General features: G+C 47.3%; 1 protein-coding gene across 1 annotated transcript in view; it reads left to right on the top strand.

Annotated features, from left to right (window-relative positions):
• The window catches only part of BSN (bassoon presynaptic cytomatrix protein), an 85,405-nt gene that overhangs the window by 577 nt on the left and 64,507 nt on the right, over window positions 1–20,321 (top strand). The window lies entirely within an intron of this gene.

Genomic DNA, 20,321 nt, shown 5'->3' with positions numbered 1-20,321 from the left:
CCGAGGAAAGAGCACAATGGGAGTGGCTGTCAGGGAAGATAAGTGTCACTGCGAGGAACAGAAAGATGTGGAAATAGTTGAACCATGAACTTGGTCATGCGCTTTCCTCAGGCATTTAGTGGCTAAAATCATCTTTGGAGGAAGGGAAAATGCCACTGGACACCAAAAGGTACTTATTTAGGCTCATAAATACTAACAGGGTCATGTGCTTTCACAATGGTTTAGTGAAACACTTTGGGGTGAAGCAAAAATGCAGTTGAATCATCTAGAACCAAATATGTTCTCTTGTCTTATGATTTAGATTACCACCTCAAATCAGTGGACTGTTTTAAACAGAACATATCTGATCAAATACTGTGAAACCAGCTTGTTTAAAATGCATCCCGAGGTCCTATAAACAATCAAGTGGCAGTAAATGCAGTGGAAGGAAATGCCAATATATAATGAATCAGTAGACTGAAAACTCAGGAAAGCTACCAAGAGACAAGATAAAATGGAAGGCGTTATCTTTACACCAAATAGTCCTGGAGAGTAGCAAAACTGGGGAGTGCTTCTGGATCCATGTGAGTCTGCTGATAATGTTGCCTTGGCTTCTCTGTGTGGGAGCACATAAACTGTGAGGGAGCATAATTTTTGATTCTTTAGCTGCCCAACTGTGCCTTTCATGTGCTTATTTTCTCAGAAGTTGTTTCTTAGACAATTAACAGTAATGAAAGGCTCTTAGTAGCCTGAAACCTGCCACAGACAGGCCAGCCTGTGACCATCCCTTTGAGAGGGGGAATTTGCCCGTTTTACATTAGCTATTATGGTAATGCAGTTGGATAGCACACAGTTCTTAGCACTGCAAATACTGTCCATTTTGCTGCGTGTTGAGCTGCTGTTTGAGTTTTAGCTTGGGGGAGGCTCACTTAGGCTTTAGAGCTCTCCTTCCAAAGGAAAGCATCTACGGCTGAGTGGAAAAACACATTGTTGTTAGGAGTTCTCTATATGAGAAATTTGACATTTCTCTTCTGATAACCAAACAGGCTACTCTGCTTGTAGTTTATCTAATGTTACAGAGCCAAGCATATGAAAATTTGCAAAGACTTGGGCAGCTCAAAGACACAGGAAGAGGCTAGTGTCTATTCATATTCCTTTTCAGTATTTCATTTCTACCCTGTCTGTGTGTTCTGCTACAGAGCAGACCCATGAACTACTGTGGGTTAGGGAACCATGGGCTCCTGCTGGATTTAGCAGTCACATAATCTCACTCCTGGCTGTGGGCAAGGCACACATATGGACCTGTGGAGCTAAGGTCCTACAGCTGTCAGGCTCAGGGGGTGAGCTGGCTATTTGTCACCAAAGCTCTGAATTGGGGGTCCTTAGGAGATGGGATTTACTCTTCCAGCTGATATTTGCTTGTCAGAGCATCTCAGCTGAGCTGCACCTCCATGATATGTCTCTCCTTCAGCATCAGAATGGCTTCTACTTCCTCTCACCAGAGCGTCTCAGGTACCTGATGCCAAATTTAGCATGTTCTGTTCCGAGATGCTGCTGAACAGATTGGCCCATTGATGGAGAAAAAGCCCTGTGGCATGTGCTTCTGGGCATTCGGGAAAGGCATTGGCATAGTTTCAAGCCAGCTTGTGAATTTGGGGGAATTATACTGTGAATAGAGGTAGGTGGAGGGTCAGGTAAGGGGGAGATCATTTTACTAACCCCAAAGGGGAATGGAACTGAGGTCCTGGGGGAGTTGATTCCTGTCTCTTTCCTGTTGCTGTATTACCCCTTGTCACCCCAGGTTGAATTAGTCTTTTCATCCTCATACTGAGCTGACTTGGGTTCTGCGAGGGGGCGGCTCCAGCATCTGTGGCTGAAGAGCTTGACTAGAATCCTGTGAGTAGCAGTGCCACCACACCCATAGTGCTGCCTCTAACCTGTTTGGATGATATGGCACTTTGGGCATCAGAGAGTCTCTCAAGGCAGGGCTCTCTGCTTCTGGTCTCAGGGTCACATGTGCAGTTATATATGTTGTGCCTTTCCCAAGGAGTGCCAGGTCAGGGAAGGCTGAACTCTATCTCAGGCTCCAAGCCATATGCCTTGGTATGGGCTGCATCTTCCTACAGGAAGGGGCACCTTTCACTTATTCATTCATTCACTTATTTTTATGGCAGAATGCCTGATGTACAGTGAAGGTCCCAAGTTGATGGGATTTTACTTGTACACACATCACCAGTTCAAGAGAAATTTTATGAGTACTCCAGAAAGCACCTTTTAAAAAAATTGCACAAAGAAGCCACGTAGACCAGTGGCGGCCTGTTTAATCTACACCAGCTCTGCGGACTTGCAGAACTTTGACATTTGCAAATTGATCTTTAGTCAATCAACCAAGGTATATTTACTGGTATCAAGAGCAAGCACTGTGCTGGGCTTTGTGGAGGGTCTGGAAGAATATATGATGCTCCCCTGTCCTCTAGCACCTCACAGTCTGGTTGGTCAGATAGCTCTTGAAGAGCTCTCAAAGAACAAAGTCATGGAAGGTTCCTAGGAGTGACACTGTAGGCAGCTCAGTGTCTGAGAAGTATCAAATAGGTAGTGCTTATAGAAGGGTTGTCAAGTGAGAAGAGTGGAGAAGCAGAGCCAGGCTTCAAAAGAAGGAGAATCCCAAGGCTCCTTGGGAGAATGATGGGGATCTGAGAGGTGGAGAGAGATAGAAATGACATGAGGAGCGTGGTTTACACAGGCAGGGACAGTGAGCAGAGACTGGGGCCGAGTGCAGGGGTGTGGAAAGCTGGGGCAAACCAGGTAAGGCGCCTCCCGCTTGTTACCCCATTGAAATTGGTGATCAGTGCTGAGCTCTCACTCACTTCCAGTCCAGGGAGACATCTTGAGCCAAAGGCAGCTGGGCACAGAGAGCCTGGGCATTTGCTGGAAGGTGGTAGAAGCTGCTCTGAGAACCATACCCAGAGTTCCTTTCTCAAGATGGGTTTGCCATAATTATATCTCAAAAATAAATGAATGAATGAATGAATGAATGGATTTGTCAGGCATAGTATCTCTGGTTTGGGATTAGCCAGACTTGTTATGCTATGTCAGCTATCAGTCAGGCTCTAAAAAAATCTGGGATTAATTTGTAAGGCTAAAATGAAAGGATACAATTGTTAGGTTTGGAAATAATGATCCTTTATCATTTAGAGATCATGTGAGGCCATTGGATTCTCATGGAGGGCATGTCATGGAGTTTGCGCTTAAGTGACCTAACATCTGAATGGTGATGATGTCAAAAGCTCACCCAAAGGGGGCAACCATTTTTGCATTTCTTGCCAGGGAGAGAGGGACAGTTTTGATAATATAGCTGTTCCTAGCATTAGTAAGACTGATAAGATGCTGCAGATACAAAAAAAAAAAAAAAAAAAGTTATGGATGCATTAAGGGGAGGAAGTCTATTTTATTTAAAAAAAAAACTTTTTATTATGGAAAATTTCAAACATACATACATAAAAGTAGAGAGAATAAGTTAATGAGCTCCCATGTTCCCATTGCCCAGCCACCACCATCATCAGCTCATGGCTGATTAAGTTTATCTATCTCCCTCACTTCCCACCCCCATCTTCGAGATATCCCAACATTTCATCATCAATATTTTAGTGGCTGTTTCTAAGAAATAAGGGATTTGTAAAAACATTACCACAGCACCATGATCACATCTAAAACAGCTAACAGTCTCTTCTTAATCTTAGCAAATATCCTGTCAGGGTTCAATTTTTTTGATTATCTTATTAATTTATTTTTACAATTGGTTTGTTTGAACTGTGAACTAAACAGGGTCTACACATTGCATTTGTCTGATACATCTCTTCAGTTTCTTTAAATCTATATGTTCCTTCTCCTTTTTTCCCCATTGTGGTTTATGATTGGCTGTGTTATTTGTCCTGTGGTTTCTCATATTCTGGATTATGCTGATTGTATCCTTGTGGTGTCATTTAAGATGTTCTTCTGTCCCGTATTTTTCCTGAAAACTGGGAATTACATCTAGAAGCCATTCAGAATCACATTTCTCTTTTTGGCCAAGAAATTCTAGCTTTTTAAGAAAGAGTTCGTTGAGGGCTTCAGATGTGAAGGGACTGAGAGTTTGTTGAAAGTAGATCTAGACTTTGGACTAGTTTGGGAACCAAAGAACAACACAGTGGGCCACTTTTCTGTTCTTTTTCTAAAGTTCTCCTTCCACTGAGTAGGTTTGGTTCTGAGTTTAAGAAGTCAAAGCTTTCAGAGCCCCTGGATCACACCTTTTCACTCCAGCATAACAGGGGGAGCCTTCCCTGTATATGTAAGTAGCAGGCTGCTAGGAGAGAGGATTTGGGGCTTCAGTAAATCCTCCCCATTTTCATAGGTCCTGCACATTTGAATGGGGCCCTTTCCCCTAGTCTGTGATGGATGTGGGGAGGGACAGACCTTGCTATGTGTGGGCTACTTGGGGAGAATCTGTACCTGGAGCCTGTGGCCCATACGCAATCATTTGGTGCTGACTGTGGAGACAGGTTGGCAAAGCTGTCATAATAGTTATAACTACCATTGCTGGGTGCCTGTTCCACCACAGTCATTCCTCTAGGTGTTTTACACACACTTATTCCTTACTCCACCTGCCTGGCCATACAGCTCCTGCAGGCCCCATCTATCCTGGCCTTATTCGTCCTTCCTTCCCAGGGACTCACTTTTTAAAATGGTGAAATGGTGGCTGAGACCTACCTGCCAGCAGCAGGGGCCAAGTGTCACTTTAGGACTTGAGGCCCTCCTAGTAAGCTGGGACTTAGTGGACAATCCAGCTGTGGGGACTCCTATCTCAATTGGTGCCACGGGCATGTCATGCTGGTCTTGGTACTGCATTCGTAGGACTTGCGCAGGTTCCTTTCCTGCAGGGCCTTCTGCCATCTCCGTTCACCAGTGTAGTGGTGGAAGCTGATTGTAGCTGGGGAATGAATTAGGACCCTGGCCTATGGTAAGGGAGATGAATTCTGGTGTCCCATCCCCCCGTGGATTGGGCCTCTGGTGGGGGTCTGTCCCTTTCTGGCATTCTCTCAGTGCATGTGTCTTATACTTTAGGTTCTGGTCAGCTGTGCCCGTAGGATGGAGAAGAGGAGCATGCTCCCTGATTGATCTGTGCTAAACCTTGGCTGCCCACGCTGGTCTCAGGGCTGCTTTGATCTCTCCTTCCTGTACTTTGCTCTTAGGGGCATCTAGGGTTAAGAGAGCCTTGCTCTAGCAGAGACCTCTTACGTGGTATCTCCACTTCCTTCTAACAGGAGGGACACATGGAGGCATATTGGGAGCCTCCAGAGAACTTTAGGTCACCCTTGAGATCAAATCCAGATTTCTTTGGAGAGGCCTGGCTGCTTCTGAAGTGGTGGGACTGCTGTCAGGGCCAAAGGTGAGGAAGAGATTTTCCCTAAGGAGTAGTGGAAGGACTTGGTCCCAACCACTGAGGAGATCAAAGAGCCTCAGCAGCTTGTCTAGGAACTCATACAAGGATCACCCAACATGGTCCCATCTGGGACTGCCCCTATACACAGAGGAGCCCAAGCTCTCCAGTGCCCCAGGCTCAGGGAGGGGGATGTGCCCGCCCCCACCCCCAGGGATGCTGGAAGAACCAGTAAGACACTTGGGTGCTTAGGAGGAAAGGAGAGATAAGGAAATTTCCTGGTAGTCGCATCCATACATTGGATACGTTCGTGTGTGCTGGTAGGTAATAAGGATCGTCTGCACTTTTTGTATACAGGAGCAGTTATGAGGGATTTCTACAGATAAATTCTACTTAGAAGTAGGAGGACTTTAAAGTGATGTTCAGCCACGTATTCAGGAAACCCTTTGCTGAGCACCTACTGGATGCCTATCCCCGGGTGAAATGTGAGGAACAAAGGAAGGCGCAGGATATGGGCTCTGCCCTCAAAACGGCTCACAGCGTGATGGGAGAGAAAGAGAGACTTCAGTTCAGATCTTTACCCTCAACTTCCTTAAACTAGAGTTTGCTCCTGCCTTCTCTTTTTCTCACGAAGGTAAGAGAAATGAGCACACGATTAAAAGGGTTTGTATTATTTCATCTTCTAAAATAGTAGAGCACATATTTGTATGGTGTTCAACAGCTTACAAAACACATTCACAGCACTAACTTACTCTGTTGGGAGCTCCAAAGGTCTAACATGAGAGATTCAGAAGAACAGCCAGCTAGCTGACTTTAGCAAACCCAAATGCCATACACTGAGCACAGCTGGAGAACCACGTCACTTCCCTGCCTCCTGCTCTCAGAAGATGGAAAATTTAGCAAGAGGATGGGAGGGCCTTGAGGACAGGAAAAGGATCTGGAAGTAGGACATTTGAGCAAAGGACAGGGTAGGGTGGGGTGGGGGATGAAGAATGGTGGAAGCATCCTGGTTAGGGGTCAGAAACTCAGGTTTTAATCAGTCCTGATGTTGCCTGAAACTGGCTGTACGTGTTGGGTAGGTCCTCAGTTTTTTTCCATCTGTAGAATGAGAAATTTAACTAAATAATCTCCAAAGTCCCCTCCACCTCTGACAGCTTATTTCTGTGAGATGATTGAAAAGGAAGGGCGATGCTTCCCACTGTTCAGCTTCACAGAGGAGAGAAAACAAGTACAACGTGCAGCCTTTAGGTTAATTAGAAGAGCTTTAAATGAAGAGGATTGCTCTTCCATTGTGCCCCAGAGATCTTCCGGAGTGGACAAAATGACCTCACAATCAAGCCTGGAGCCAGGAGAGGGACTGGCTGCTGCCTTGCCACTTGGTTGCTCCTGGTAAACACGGGCTCTTGAAAAGCTCTTGGCATCCTTCTACTGGCTTGGCTGGCCAGCCAGCAAGGCTCCCACCTGGACCTGCAGAGCCTGCTGCAGGATTCCTTTTCCCAGCCGTGCTCGACTGCTTATCTCCTGAGTGTTGTCCCATCCGTATCCCACAGGTGCTCTGGCAGCAGCCAGTGTGCTCACGATTTCCAGGGGAGCCAGAGTTGGCAAACACTTCGTGGTGGGGGAGGTGGGGCATGGAAAGGGCTGGCCTGAAAGAGACTTTAGTTCTGCCCCCTTCAGTTGGCAGTTGTACAGCTTCCTTCACTTGTAGAGTGAGGAGATGGATGTGGTACTCGCTGCAGTTTCTCCAGTAGCTCCGTGGGTTCTGTGGGCTCAGGCCAGGTCTCCTCCAATGTCAAGGTCTGGCATGTGAGACCACGTCCTTCAGGAGCATGGTTTAGCTTCAGCACGTGCTATGTTTGCTCTGTCCTTTTATTTTGAGCATCTAATCCAACACCTAATGGATACCAGCATGGCTGCTTCCATATTCCCTGAAGGCAGGAGCTCTGCCTTGGTGTGAATACCCCAGTGGTCCGTGGCCTCTGATCCCTCCCAGGCAGATGATTCCACTGTTGGAAAGTTCTTCTTTCCCTTTGTGGGTCTCCTTATACCTCCTGTCTCTGGGTCCTGGCTCTGCCCTCTGGGCCGGCTGACTTATCCACTCACAGTTTTGGCAGGAGCTCACTGTGCTCTCACCTCCTCAACCCCGGTCTTCTCTCTAGGCTTCTCCAGCTCCTGTGGCTGGAATGTGACTCTGGGACCCTTGCTGACCTGGGCTGTCCTGCCCAAGACTGTCAGATCCTGAGGACAGGAAGGCTCAGAGAACAGGGCTCAGGGCTCAGCACGTCACATGGACTGTGAGTGACACAGTCTGAAGGATGAGGGGCCTTGGCTCATCTAGCCTGAGAACACCATCCTAAACCTTTGTGAGCACTCTCTGGCACTGCACCCCACAGTTGTCCAGCCTCATGCTGGGCATCTCAGCATGAAGGCTGGGTTCCCTCCATCCTGGGCTTGTGCGACCTGAGTGTGAATCTTTGGGGGTTCTGCATGGGTCCCTGCCATGACATCTCTGGTTGTACTTAGAGATCCCTTCCAACCTAGTGAGACCCTTTTGGATCCTGACTCTGTCCTCTGAACTGGGGTAAAAACTAAGGCAGTGTGATTGTTTCAGTAATCATGCTATGTGAACTTCTCCCTTTCCTATGGCCCTGTGAGCCCACTTTCCAAACCCCTTTATCTGATCTTGAGTGGACAGTGTTGGGTTGTAGAGGCCACAGCCTTGCTAGCTTGGGTTTGGAGTGGTGCCAGCTGAGGACAGTGGCAGAGACAGGGCTGGATTGGAGAGGCAGCCACCGCTTGCATCTTAGCCGTGGCAGCCCCTGTGCAGGATTGTCCTTCCCTGGTTGGCCAGGTCATGCTGGCCTCCCTTTGGGGTGCGTTGGCCTTTGGCTCTGTAGGTTAGATGTCCCCAGGGGCAGCAAATGCTCTGCAGATGAAAGTTTCAAACACACATAAAAGGAGAGAAGATGGTATGGTGAACTCCCTGCTGTGACCCCATCACCCAGCTTCAACAACGATCAGTGTTTTGCCAACTTGTTTCATCTATATTCCTCCAATTTTTTTTTTTGGCTGGAATATTTTCAGTCAAAATCCTAACATATCATTTCACTCATAAATACTTTAGGATGTACCTCTCATAGTTAAAAGATATTTTAATTTTAATCCAATGACATTATCACAGCCAACAAAGTTAACTGTAATTTTTTTTCAAACTTTATTTACGTATGTATGTATTTATTTATTTATTTATGGCTGCGTTGGGTCTTTGTTGCTGCGTGCGGGCTTTCTCTAGTTGCAGCGAGCGGGGGCTACTCGTTGTTGCAGTGCATGGGCTTCTCATTGTGGTGGCTTCTCTTGTTGTGGAGCACAGGCTCTAGGCGTGTGGGCTTCAGTAGTTGTGACTCGCGGGCTCTAGAGCGCAAGCTCAGTAGCTGTGGCGCACAGGCTTAGTTGCTCCACGGCATGTGGGATCTTCCCTGTAATTTCTTAATATAACCTAATACCTAGCCCATGTTCAATTTTCCTTGATTATCTCAAAAATGGCTTTTTATTTAAACATTTTTTTAATTAAAAAAAATTTTAGCAAGAGAAAACACAGATTTTTATTTATGTATGTATGGGGGAGTGCAGAGAAAAATGTGATTTCCGAAAATGACTTTTGAGAGTTTGTTTGTTCAAATCAGAATCCAAACAAACCTTGCATATATATAGACTATTATATATATGTAATGTATATATGTGTACTTATTTCAAAATAATGATAGATATTTTTACTAACAATACTAATGAATATAGTTTAAAATTCGCTTGCAGTTTCTTTTGTCCTTAGTTTATATATTTTCAGGAATGTGTAGTCAAAGTTCTGTGTTTTATTTATTTATTTTAAAATATTTATTTATTTATTTATTTGGCTGTACTAGGTCTTAGTTGCAGCACGCGGGATCTTCGTTTCTGAGTGTGGGATCTTTTAGTTGCAGCATGAGGGATCTAGTTCCCTGACCAGGGATTGAACCCGGACCCCCTGCATTGGGAGCGTGGAGTCTTAACCACTGGACCACCAGGGAAGTCCCAAAGTTCTGTGTTTTAGAGTTATTAGAAATGATTCTTCTCTGTGTGGTTATGCTACTAAGAGGCTATACAATTAAGGTGTTTTTTTTTTTTCCAGTTTGTGTTCAGTTTGTAAGGATTGCTTTTTGATCACTTACCTGTTGCCACTGTCATACTGCACAGTAAATCAACCAAAACTCAGTGGCTTCAAATAGCAATTTTTAATTCTCACTCATGCATCTACATGCTGGCTAGAATTCATTGATCTAGGCTGGGCTCCAGGCTGTAGGTGATTCCAGGTCTGCTCCACGTGTCTCTCATCCTCCTCAGACAGCAGGCTAGCCAGGGCATGTTCTTCCCATGGTGATGACAGATGCACAAGAGGGCATACCTAACCACATACACACATTTCAAGCCTCTGCTTGAAATGACACAACTGCTAACATTTCTTTAGTCAAAGCAATTTTTAGTTAAGCCCCAAATCAAGGTGTGGTACTGTAGTTACTATGGCTACGTAACAAATTACCCCAAAACTCAGTGGTATAAAACATCCTTTACTTTGCTTATTAGATTCTGTAGGTCAAGAATTCACGCAGGGCACAGTGGGATGGCTTATTTTTGCTTCACAATGTCTGGAGCTTCAGCTGGAAGACTTGAAGGCTGGGGACTGGAATCATTTGACATATCTTCATCATATTCATGTCTTACAGCTGATGCTGGCTATTAGCTGAGAGGGCCTCAGTGCTTCTCCATGTGGACTAGATTGAGCTTCCTCACAACATGGTTACTGGGTTCCAAGGGTGTCCTGAGAAAGGAAGTCAGGTGGAGACTGTGCTGCCTTTATTACCTAATCTCAAAAGATGTGCATTGTTACTTCTGCCATACTACATTCATTGGGGCAGTCACAAAGTCCTGCCCAGATTTGAGAGGAGGAGACAGACTCCATCTCTTGATTGGGAGTGTCCAGGTTCTATAAGAGCATTTGAGGGCTTCCCTGGTGGCACAGTGGTTAAGAATCCGCCTGCCAATGCAGGGGACGTGGGTTTGAGCCCTGGTTCGGGAAGATTCCATATGCTGTGGAGCAACTAAGCCCGTGTGCCACAACTACTGAGCCTGCACTCTAGAGCCTGCAAGCCACAATTACTGAGCCCACATGCTGCAACTACTGAAGCCCATGTGCCTAGAGCCCATGCTCCACAACAAGAGAAGCCACTGCAATGAGAAGTCTGCGCACCGCAACGAAGAGGAGAACCCCCTTGGCGCAACTAGAGGAAGCCCGCGCGCAGCAACGAAGACCCAACACAGCAAAAAAATAAAAATAAATAATTTTTTAAAAAAAGATCATACGAGGGAATTCGCTGGTGGTCCAGTGGTTAGAACTGCAGGGGGCGCGGGTTCGATCCCTGGTTGGGGAACTAAGATCCCGCATGCCATGTAGCTTGGCCAAAATAAAAAGAGCATATGAGACTGGAAATTTTGCTGAGATTATTTTCAAAAATAGAGTCTGCTTCAGCTGGGAAAATGTACTGCACTTCTAGTGGGAGGAATTGCAAAGTCACATGGTAAAGGGCAGAAATCCACGGAAGGTAAAGAATGGAGAACAATGCCATCTACCATATTTTTTCTTTACCATTTAATTTTCTTAAAATTATGTAAAACTTTCATGTGATTCCAAATAAAACAAGGTGTATTGAGAGAAGTCTAGTTCCATCTTGTTGCCTTCCACTTTGTTCTCTGCCTTCCCTGGTAAGAAACCATTTTTATCAGATTTTTCCATTGTTTCTTTTTGAAAATATGAGGAAAAATATACATTTATTTACCTTTCTTTTTTATATAAAAGGTAACAGATTCTAAACACTATACTTTGCCTTTTTTTCACTTAATATATCCTGAAGATCTCCTCATAGCAGAATATAGAAATTCTCCTGATTCCTTTTTGCATCTGGGCACTGCTCTATCATGTGCACATGCTATGGTTTTCCCTTGGGTATCAACCTGTGTCCAGTCTTTTGCTCTTACAAATAGCACCACAGTGAGGAACCTGGTATCTGTGTCATTTTGTATTTTTACCAGTGTATCTATGGGATATTTTGTGTTTTTTCCGCTGTATCTGTGGGATAGTTTCCTGTTGGATGCGGAAACAAAATGGTGAATGCACATTTTGCTATGTGTTGCCAAGCCTGAGGGGCAAGGGCAGAAGCTGGGAGCTAGTGAGGGCCTTGAACGGTATTCAGATGTGAGAGGATGGTCACTGGACGAGAATGAGGAGGGGGCGATGGGGAGTGGGGAGGTGGGTGAGAGTGCTGAAAAGTGCTCAACTTCTGAATATATTCTGGCTGTAGAGTCAGCAGGATGGCTGAAGGGTTGGCTGTGAAGGGTTAGAAAAAGAAAGGAGTCAGGAGGACTCCTGAGTTTTGACCTGAGCATCTGGTGAACACTGGGGGCAACAAGGATGGGGTCTAAGATCAGGAGTTTTTTCCTGGACAGCTTGTGTTTTAGAGGCATCCAAGTGAGATGTTAGGTAGGCAGCTGGGTATTCTAGTCCCGGCTAAAAACATGAAGTAGCACTTCACCTGCAAATGCTTTAATGTTGATGCCACCTGGTTCCTACAAGCACTCTGAGAAAGAAATAAGGAAGAGGAATAAATTGAGGCCATACTGGAGTTCCAAGAGGGCAAGTCAAGTATGTTCAACTCAACAAGCATTTATTTGATCAAATGAAGTGCCAGAAATGAAAACATTCACAAGAGGCCTGGCATTAAATGCCAACTGGTGCCTGGTTCCTGCCCAGGGCTGAGGATATAAAGGTGAACAGGTAGATTAGCATCCCTGTTTCCTACTACAGAGAATCTTTGAGTTAAACTTGATTGAAGGTATGGTCTCTGCCCTCTGGGAGCTCTGACTCACTCACTGGGAGATGCTCAGAAAGCCCACTGTGGTCCATCCTTCTCATCTTCACACACAGCTGCTAAAATAGATACAGAATTTGAGCCTCAGACCAGAGAGTTTACTTGAAAGTTCCAGCCCATCCCACAGGCTCTCAGAATTCATTGCTGGTTGGGTCTGAAGCCCAGACCACCAGAGCCACAGAGAACACCCTCTCACTGTAGGAAGAGTATCACTGTTCCTTCTTAACCCTCACTTATGTTCATGAAACTCCAGGAAGGCTGGACTGTGGTGTGGGAGAGGGTTCCCTTGGCAGATTTTGGGGATTGGGAAGAGGGCAGGAGGGAGGGAGCTCCAGGTCTGGGGTTGCTGCTCTGGGGTGGTGATCTGCTCATGGGCATCTGGGGTAGAGATAACATAATTTGACTCTGTGATGTACATTTCTCTGGGCCCTGGGGCCTGGGTGCAGGCTGTGGCACACGGAGCTGGCTCCAAAGCCAGTGGACTGGAGTAGGTCTTTCCCAGTGGCCAAGCATTCTTCTCTGCTCCCCTCCTGTACTGAAGCACTTTTGCAAATGATAGTGCTTAGTGCTAACTGCCAGGGTGAGAGGGGCTTCCTGCCAGGGTGCTTTCAGGGAGCTGTGATGCAGGCTGAACCTGTGGAAGAAAGGAAGGAAGGGAAGAGACAGAACAGGGCAGCTTGCTGTAGATTCTCCCAACAGACCAGGTCTGCCCCCACCCTACCCTTTACTCCCCAGCTTTGTCAGGGTGTATGGTGGAGCCCCTCCAAGGATCCCTGCTCTCATTGGTACTTGGCACCTCCCTGGCCAGCATGGTGTACCCCTTAGATTGCCTGAGCTGAAACACAGACTGAGGGGCAGCAGGTACATGGCCTCTGTGCTGTCCCTACCCAGGTACCCAGTCAGGTATGAGGAACCCTGGGAAACACATCCAGGGCTCCAGGGACAGTTGTCACACTACCAGCTCCTTTTATTTTTTAAAAATATTTTAAAAATATATTCTTTTTTCATATTCTTTTCCATTATGGTTTGTCACAGAATATTGAATATAGTTCCCTGGGCTATACAGTAGGACCTTGTTGTTTATCCATCCTATATAATAATTTGCCTCTGCTAATCCCAAACTCCAAATCCTTCCCTCCCTTACCCTCCCTCCCCCTTGACCAGGTCCTTTTCTAAATGGTAAGAACCTCCACACCCCTGAGTGTGGTGTGAGAAAGAAAAATGTCCTCCCTGTCCTCAATTCATAGAGCCTGGTGGGGACCCTTGGGGGCAACACTGCCCCTTTCAGTTGCCAAGACCTTGACTCCTGCTCAAGGAGTACCACTCCTGGTGGTGCTGAAAACCTGTTTTAAGTGGCATGAAAAAAGAGGAAACTAGAAGCTTTGCCTTTTTGGAAACCATCCTGTGTTCCCTGTACTCCCATATGAGCCCTTATTCTGGGACTCTCAGGCTGGTGTGATGCAGGGGCAGTGACCCCAGGAGTAATTAAGGCTGAGTCTCCTGGCAAGGTTTTCAGGGAACATGGGCCTTGGTCAGGCTCCCTCAGCTTCCTTTTCCTTAGTCCCTACTGGTGGCTCAGGAGAAACAAGACATTCAGATAAAGATGTACATAGCTTTTGGAAAGATAGTAACAATACTTAGTAATATTTGAGTGATTTTACTTATACAGTATTTTTTCCTCTGTGTAGCTCTGGCCAATAGAGGGTCAGAATCACTGTTGAGGGATGGAAAGACTGAAGCCAGAGAGGTAATGGGCGTTTCCAAGAACCCCATAGCAAGGTGGGGCAGGACCAGGAGGAGGAGCCTAGACTGCCCACCCTGGCCTCTGTTCAGTGAATCTCCCTCGCTACTTTGGGATGAGGAAACTTCCATGTGTCCAGTAAAGGGATCAGACGTCCGGTGTGCAGCACTGGCCTGCTTGGTACACTCTCTGCCCTTGGGTAGAGTGGGCTAGGGGTGGGGAGCAGGTGACAATCTCAGGGTGGCCTTGGGGGTATAAGGCTCCAGGGCCAGAAGAGAAGAGCCCAGCCCCCACTAGATGGAGTTTAGGGGCAAGGCCTCTGCTGCAGTCTCTTCCAAACAACTCACTCTTGTAGAGCACTCACTCTGTGTCAGGCCCCAGAGGCCTCAGGGTTCAGTTGGGAACGAGGACAGAAATCATTCATTCTTTTTTTATGTGCTGGCATGGATGCAGGGAGTACCTTCTGAACAAGCCCACAAGCTCCAGGACCTTGTGGAGTGTACAGCCTTCAGGAATAAGACCCATGGCCACTTTTCAGAATCGGTATAAGCGATTCTGATAAAGGGTGCTGGTTGTTATTCCATGACCTGCCTTGGGGGGTGGGTTTAGACACCTAGGATCTATACAGCACCACCGACACCCTCCCCCGAAAAATTAATTTCTCCAGAAGCCCTGCTTTATCCCCAGGAAAGGCTTTGCTCCCAAACGGTTCTCATTCTGAGAATGCTGTTTCTTTGTCCAACATTTTTGTTCATTATTTATTTTTGTTCAGTGTTTGTTCATTCAACAAGCATTTATTAATCCTGCTGTGTATCTGGGTCTGTGCAGGCTCTGAGTTCACAGAGGAAATGCAATAGTCAGCCTACTTGGATCCCACAGTCTGGGTCAGCATGAGGGACTCAGCCAAAGCCACACAGTTCAGAGAAAGGAGCAGCAAAACTTAGGTGCCCCCATGTGGGTCTCACTGGTGTACACACACACACACACACACACACACACACACACACACACACACACACACACACACACACACACACACACACACACACACACACACACACACACACACACACACACACCCTGACCCTGTTACCTCCCGGTGCTCCAGGGACAGCCTAATGGCCAGGTTCCTGTCCTTAGCTGCTTAGACCTCCCTGTGGGCTCAGACCCTCCTGACCATGGTCTCCTTCTCGAAACTCCCTTCTTGGTTTTGTAGCATGTCCTTGTTTACTTGTCGGTCTTCTTTGTGGCACTGCTTGCCCTGTCTGATGAGGTCCCCAAGACTCAGCCCTCAGCCAAATCTCTTCTTCTCACTAGGCCTGCCCAAGGCTTCTACGCAAAAGGTGCTGCGTGCTGACGGCTCCCCAAACTCTCCAGCTCTGGTCCTCCCACTCCCAGTGGACATCTCCATATGGGCCATCACTATGCCATCACTTGCCCTCTCACCTCTCCCCTTTGGCTGAAATAGTGTTTAATGTTGGGTTAGCAGGACCCCTTTTCTTGGGAAAACTTGAGTCTGTACCACAATGGACTTAATCTGACATAAAGACTTTTTTGAGGACAGGAATGTCGATGATTTTGTTTGGTATCCGTAAGAGATCTTAAACAGTCTTTTTTTTTAAAATATTTATTTATTTGACTGCGCCGGGTCTTAGTTGCGGCATGCGGGATCTTTAGTTGTGGCAATGTGGGATCTTTTTTTAGTTGCAGCATGCCAACTCTTAGTTGTGGCTTGTAGGATCTAGTTCCCTGACCAGGGATCAAACCCGGGCCCCCTGCATTGTGAGCGTGGAGTCTTAGCCACTGGACCACCAGGGAAGTCCCTTAAACAGTCTTTTGTTTGGGAATGGAACCTCTTCTCAGGCCCAGGCCTGGGCTCCCCAGGTCAGTAGGAGCAGGTGAGCAGAGTGCGGATGGTCAAAGAACACTTCTGGTGGGAAATATCATAATCCAACTTGGACAGCCTTAAGTCAAAATGAGGGGGCCATATTATAAGATCAGAGTTGTGTCTTTCAGAGCTCAAAAGTAGTTTATAGTCAGCTCTCAGATAGGGATGAGGACCAGGGAGATCATCTTCTCCTCCCAAATCTGCTTCTCTTCTTCTCCTCTCTGCTGCTTCTTTCTGCAGCCTGGTGAGTCTGGCTTCTCACCAAACAGGCTGGTGGGAATCTTGGCAACTCACAGCTCACCCATCCCTCTCCCTGTTTTCCTTTCCCTCCCCCATTTCAGTTCTCCAGGGGAGAGACTCTGAGAGGCTCAGTGTGGGCCAGGGGCCAGCATCAGCTCTGATCCACAGTGCAGGTGGAGCCACATTGTACAATCTGCACAGGACGTCATTCCACCAGATTCCCCCAGTAAGTGGAAAGCTTATGGTCCACCCACAAGGGTCATCTGTAGGATCCCTGCTGCTGGCCAGTGTGTCAGAGTGCCCCTTTAAAACCTCTTCCATGTGCAGCCCTTTAGACTCTATCTTACACCCTCGAGAACCTGGTATCCAGGTGAGACAGAAGGCCAGGTGGACCAGAGTGATTGCCAGGGCATGTGCCCCAAAGAGTGGTGGATGGCTCCTGGACCTGATTCTTTGCTTGTCCAGGAAGAGGAGAACATATTCCAGCAGCCTTGGGCTGACTCCACCCCATCCCCTCAGACTCCAATGGGCAGCTGCCTTTCACAGCAGCAGGCTTTCCTCCCAGAAGCCTGCTTCTGGGGTCCCCTGTTTTGCTTTGGGACCATAAGTGTGCTTCCTCTTTTCTACCCAACTGCTTTTGCTCTCCAGCCGGGTCCTGGCCTCTGGTCCCATTCTCTCTTCCATGAGCATACCATCAGCATGGCATTGGAGCCTTTCCTGTGACTGTTGCCTTAGTCTAAAGGCTTGGTACTGGGGGTAGGAGCAGAAAGGGGCTTGCTCCCTCCTTTTCTCATGGTATAACAGTGCTGAGCAGCTGTGAACAGCTACTGGGGCTCACCCACCAGGCTTCCCAAGGGCAGGAACTCTGTCTAACCCTTTGAGAAACATTAGGGAGGGATGGGGCTCAGGGTCAGCCATGGTGAATTGCGGCCTCTCTGTGGAGAAGCCTTGCTTCTGGGTGGGCCCAGGTCGGTGGGCCCAGGTGTTTCTCCTGGAGTTGGAAGTTTGGTCTATCCTGTTGGGATCTCCTGTAAGGATGCAGCCAATTTCCCTTTTCTAAGCAGGTGTACAGCAAGGACACCCTGGAGCAAGACCAGTAGCTCTCATCAGCATATCAGCTTGTGACAGGGCTCATAGGGAGTTCTTCCTTGCAACTTTGGCTTCAAGGTGAGCCTCTTAAAACCCTAGCAGCACAAGCCACACCTTTGGAAGCCAAGGCCAGGCCTCCAGACAGATGTAACAGAGACCCTGCTTCCCCCTCGCCCCCCACCCCTCCCCAGGACTGACCCCACTGTCCCGCTGATCTGGCTACGTTCCCTAAGGGAGGAGAGACGTGGAGAGGAGTGGGCGGGGGCAGGAAAGCCTGCATGGGGTGGCTTCCCTCCGTTGACCGTGATACCACTGATCAAGGTGCTAACTGTGTGGTTGCTTAGCATGACTGGGACAGGGGGAGCAAGTTTACTATATTTTCATCCCTGACTAGTGCACAGGTGGGCCCTGGGCTTGTGAGTACTCAGTAGGGTGGGGCATAGTGGGGGCTCCAAGAATAGGATGGACACTCAGCAGGGATTTCAGGAAGGGATCTTGCTGAGAGGTAGCTCTCAGCCCTCTCTGGGTCCTGCTACCCCCATGCTTCTCAGAGATCTTGCCTGAGCAGCAGTCTTGTTGCCAGTGAGGCTTGTTCTTTGTATTTGTTCCCATGCTCTTTTCTTGGCTTCCCTTTTTTATGTTACTCTCCCGACTCCTGATATATCCAGGTAATTTTGAGTTTTAACTTTGTTGATGAGACTCTTCTGGAATTATAAAAATTATATAAGTAAGACATGAATATATTCTTGATGTAAATATTCAAACAATTCAATCATATATTGAGTAAAACTTCTATTTTCCTTTCCTTTTCTAGCATTATTACTTTTCTGTGTATATTTCTAAGATCTTTCTCCAAGCATTTATATTCATGAATCTGTTGTGTACATATACACACACTTTTTAAAAATAGATCAGTTTCATTTTCTGTAGTAGCAAACATTTAATCACCAAACAAAACTTGTGGACCTTGAGCACCCAAGGGCCATCACAGGCAAACTGTTAGGCTGCAATGATAAAGTAGCACCTACTCCAGAAATCAATGCCCTAGGGAAGGATGCACTGCCTAGGAGGGGCACAGAGTTAGACTTAGCCCCCTTTTCCTTGCTAAGGGTTAACAAAAAACGGGGCACAAAACTCTGCAGGGTCTGCACCACCAGAGAAAGCTGGTCGAGACAGGAGGGGATGAAAATTTGGAGTTGGCCAGGGTCTTCAGCCATTCACATTGAGCTACTTCTGAACTGTCCCTGAGAGTTCAGCATTTGGGATCAGGAATTGGTGGGCGATCTCCACCCCCATAGGTGACAGCAAAGGCAAGGGAAGGTGAACTGGAGCAGTGGGTTACCTGGACCTCTAGCCACCAGGCCCTGCTGCATGGGGTGCCCGCTGTGTATGGGGAATGCCACTGGCTGTGGCATCTTCCTCTCCTGTGATGCCAGGGCCTTAGGATTGCCTCGGCTCCCCAGGGCCACCTGAGCCACCAGGGCTTCCAGGACTACCTGGCCTGCCTTGGCTGTCGGTGCTACCTGCTGCACCCACTGCACTGGCCATGGCTTCTGCACCTTCCTCCACTGTGCTTGTGACTCCTTCACCATCTGACATCTTTTTGTTTGTTTGTTTGTTTTTAATAAATTTATTTATTTATTTATTTATTTTTGGCTGTGTTGGGTCTTCGTTTCTGTGCGAGGGCTTTCTCTAGCTGCGGCAAGCAGGGGCCACTCCTCATCGCGGTGCGCGGGCCTCCCACCGTCGCAGCCTCTCTTGTTGTGGAGCACAGGCTCCAGACGCGCAGGCTCAGCAATTGTGGCTCACGGGCCCAGCCGCTCCGCGGCATGTGGGATCCTCCCAGACCAGGGCTCGAACCCGTGTCCCCTGCATTGGCAGGCAGATTCTCAACCACCGCGCCACCAGGGAAGCCCACCATCTGACATCTTGAATCCGCCCACCCTCTCCACTGGCCGCTAAAAGATCAACACACATACTTTCTTAAAGAAATGGGATCACACTGAATATGTTGCTTTGCAGCCAGCTTTTTTTCACAGAACAGTATGGGGAGACATTTCTCCCTACCCCCCTCACTTCTCAAAGAATCAGCAGTTTGGGCCCTAGATAACTTTTTGTCACCTTGTCCCTTCCTGAATTGGAGCAATCTTTGTGCCTTTTGGAGTCTCTTGGCCACTCCTGTGTCCCAGGCATATCTCCAAGCAAGCTACCAGACCTTTGTCTAGCTGGACACCTACTTGCTCAGCCTTTGAGGGTAACGTGAGCTTGAGCAGCTCTGTGCAGGGGTAGGACAGTGCCCTTGTTCCTGAGGCTCTGCCTGTGAACTTCAGAGCGTTTCCAGGTTCTAATCTGTTTTTCCAGCTAGGGCTGTCTCCTGGATGCAGGGGTCCCTGCAAAATTCCTTTTTCTTCCCTGACATACAGTGTGAATTCCCTTTCTCTATTCATACCTTCTGCAGGTTGCATTGCTCAGAGTCACAATCATCTGAGTAGAAGACTGCTCGCAGGGCAGGGCCACTTACAGCATAAGGAATCATCTGTGCCGGCATCTTGCCTTTCTTTTTGGTCCCCATGGTGACCTGTATTAGTACACACTGCCTATGCCCCTTCAGAGACCCAACCCTGAATCTGAAGGAGGGTGGGCCCCAATTCTCTAACCTCTTCCCACTAAAGGTTTTGGTGTTTGAAATTTGAAGATTTTTTTTAGTGCAGCCCAGCTCCATGTTGGATCAGACCTCTACTCCAGGGCAGAATAGTGCTTGGGGTCATTTATTCATTTGATAAATATTTATTGAGCACATACTACATGCTAAGCACTGTTCTAGGCAGTCCTTACTGTTGCCTATTAATCATGTCCTCCTCCCAAATTTCTTTGTTTTTGCTGGTTTCCTCACTGCTTGTGGGAGGCTTTTGCCTCGGGAACATGAATTTCAAATTTCCAACCAAATAAATCACAAGAATTTTTCCCTGAGTTTTTACTCAAATTCTATCCTACCAGGAGCATTTTATTCTC

Source organism: Eschrichtius robustus, chromosome 12 (assembly GCF_028021215.1).
Source record: "Eschrichtius robustus isolate mEscRob2 chromosome 12, mEscRob2.pri, whole genome shotgun sequence".
In the NCBI taxonomy this organism is placed as follows: domain Eukaryota; kingdom Metazoa; phylum Chordata; class Mammalia; order Artiodactyla; family Eschrichtiidae; genus Eschrichtius; species Eschrichtius robustus.
This window is presented reverse-complemented; position numbering and strand designations above follow the sequence as displayed.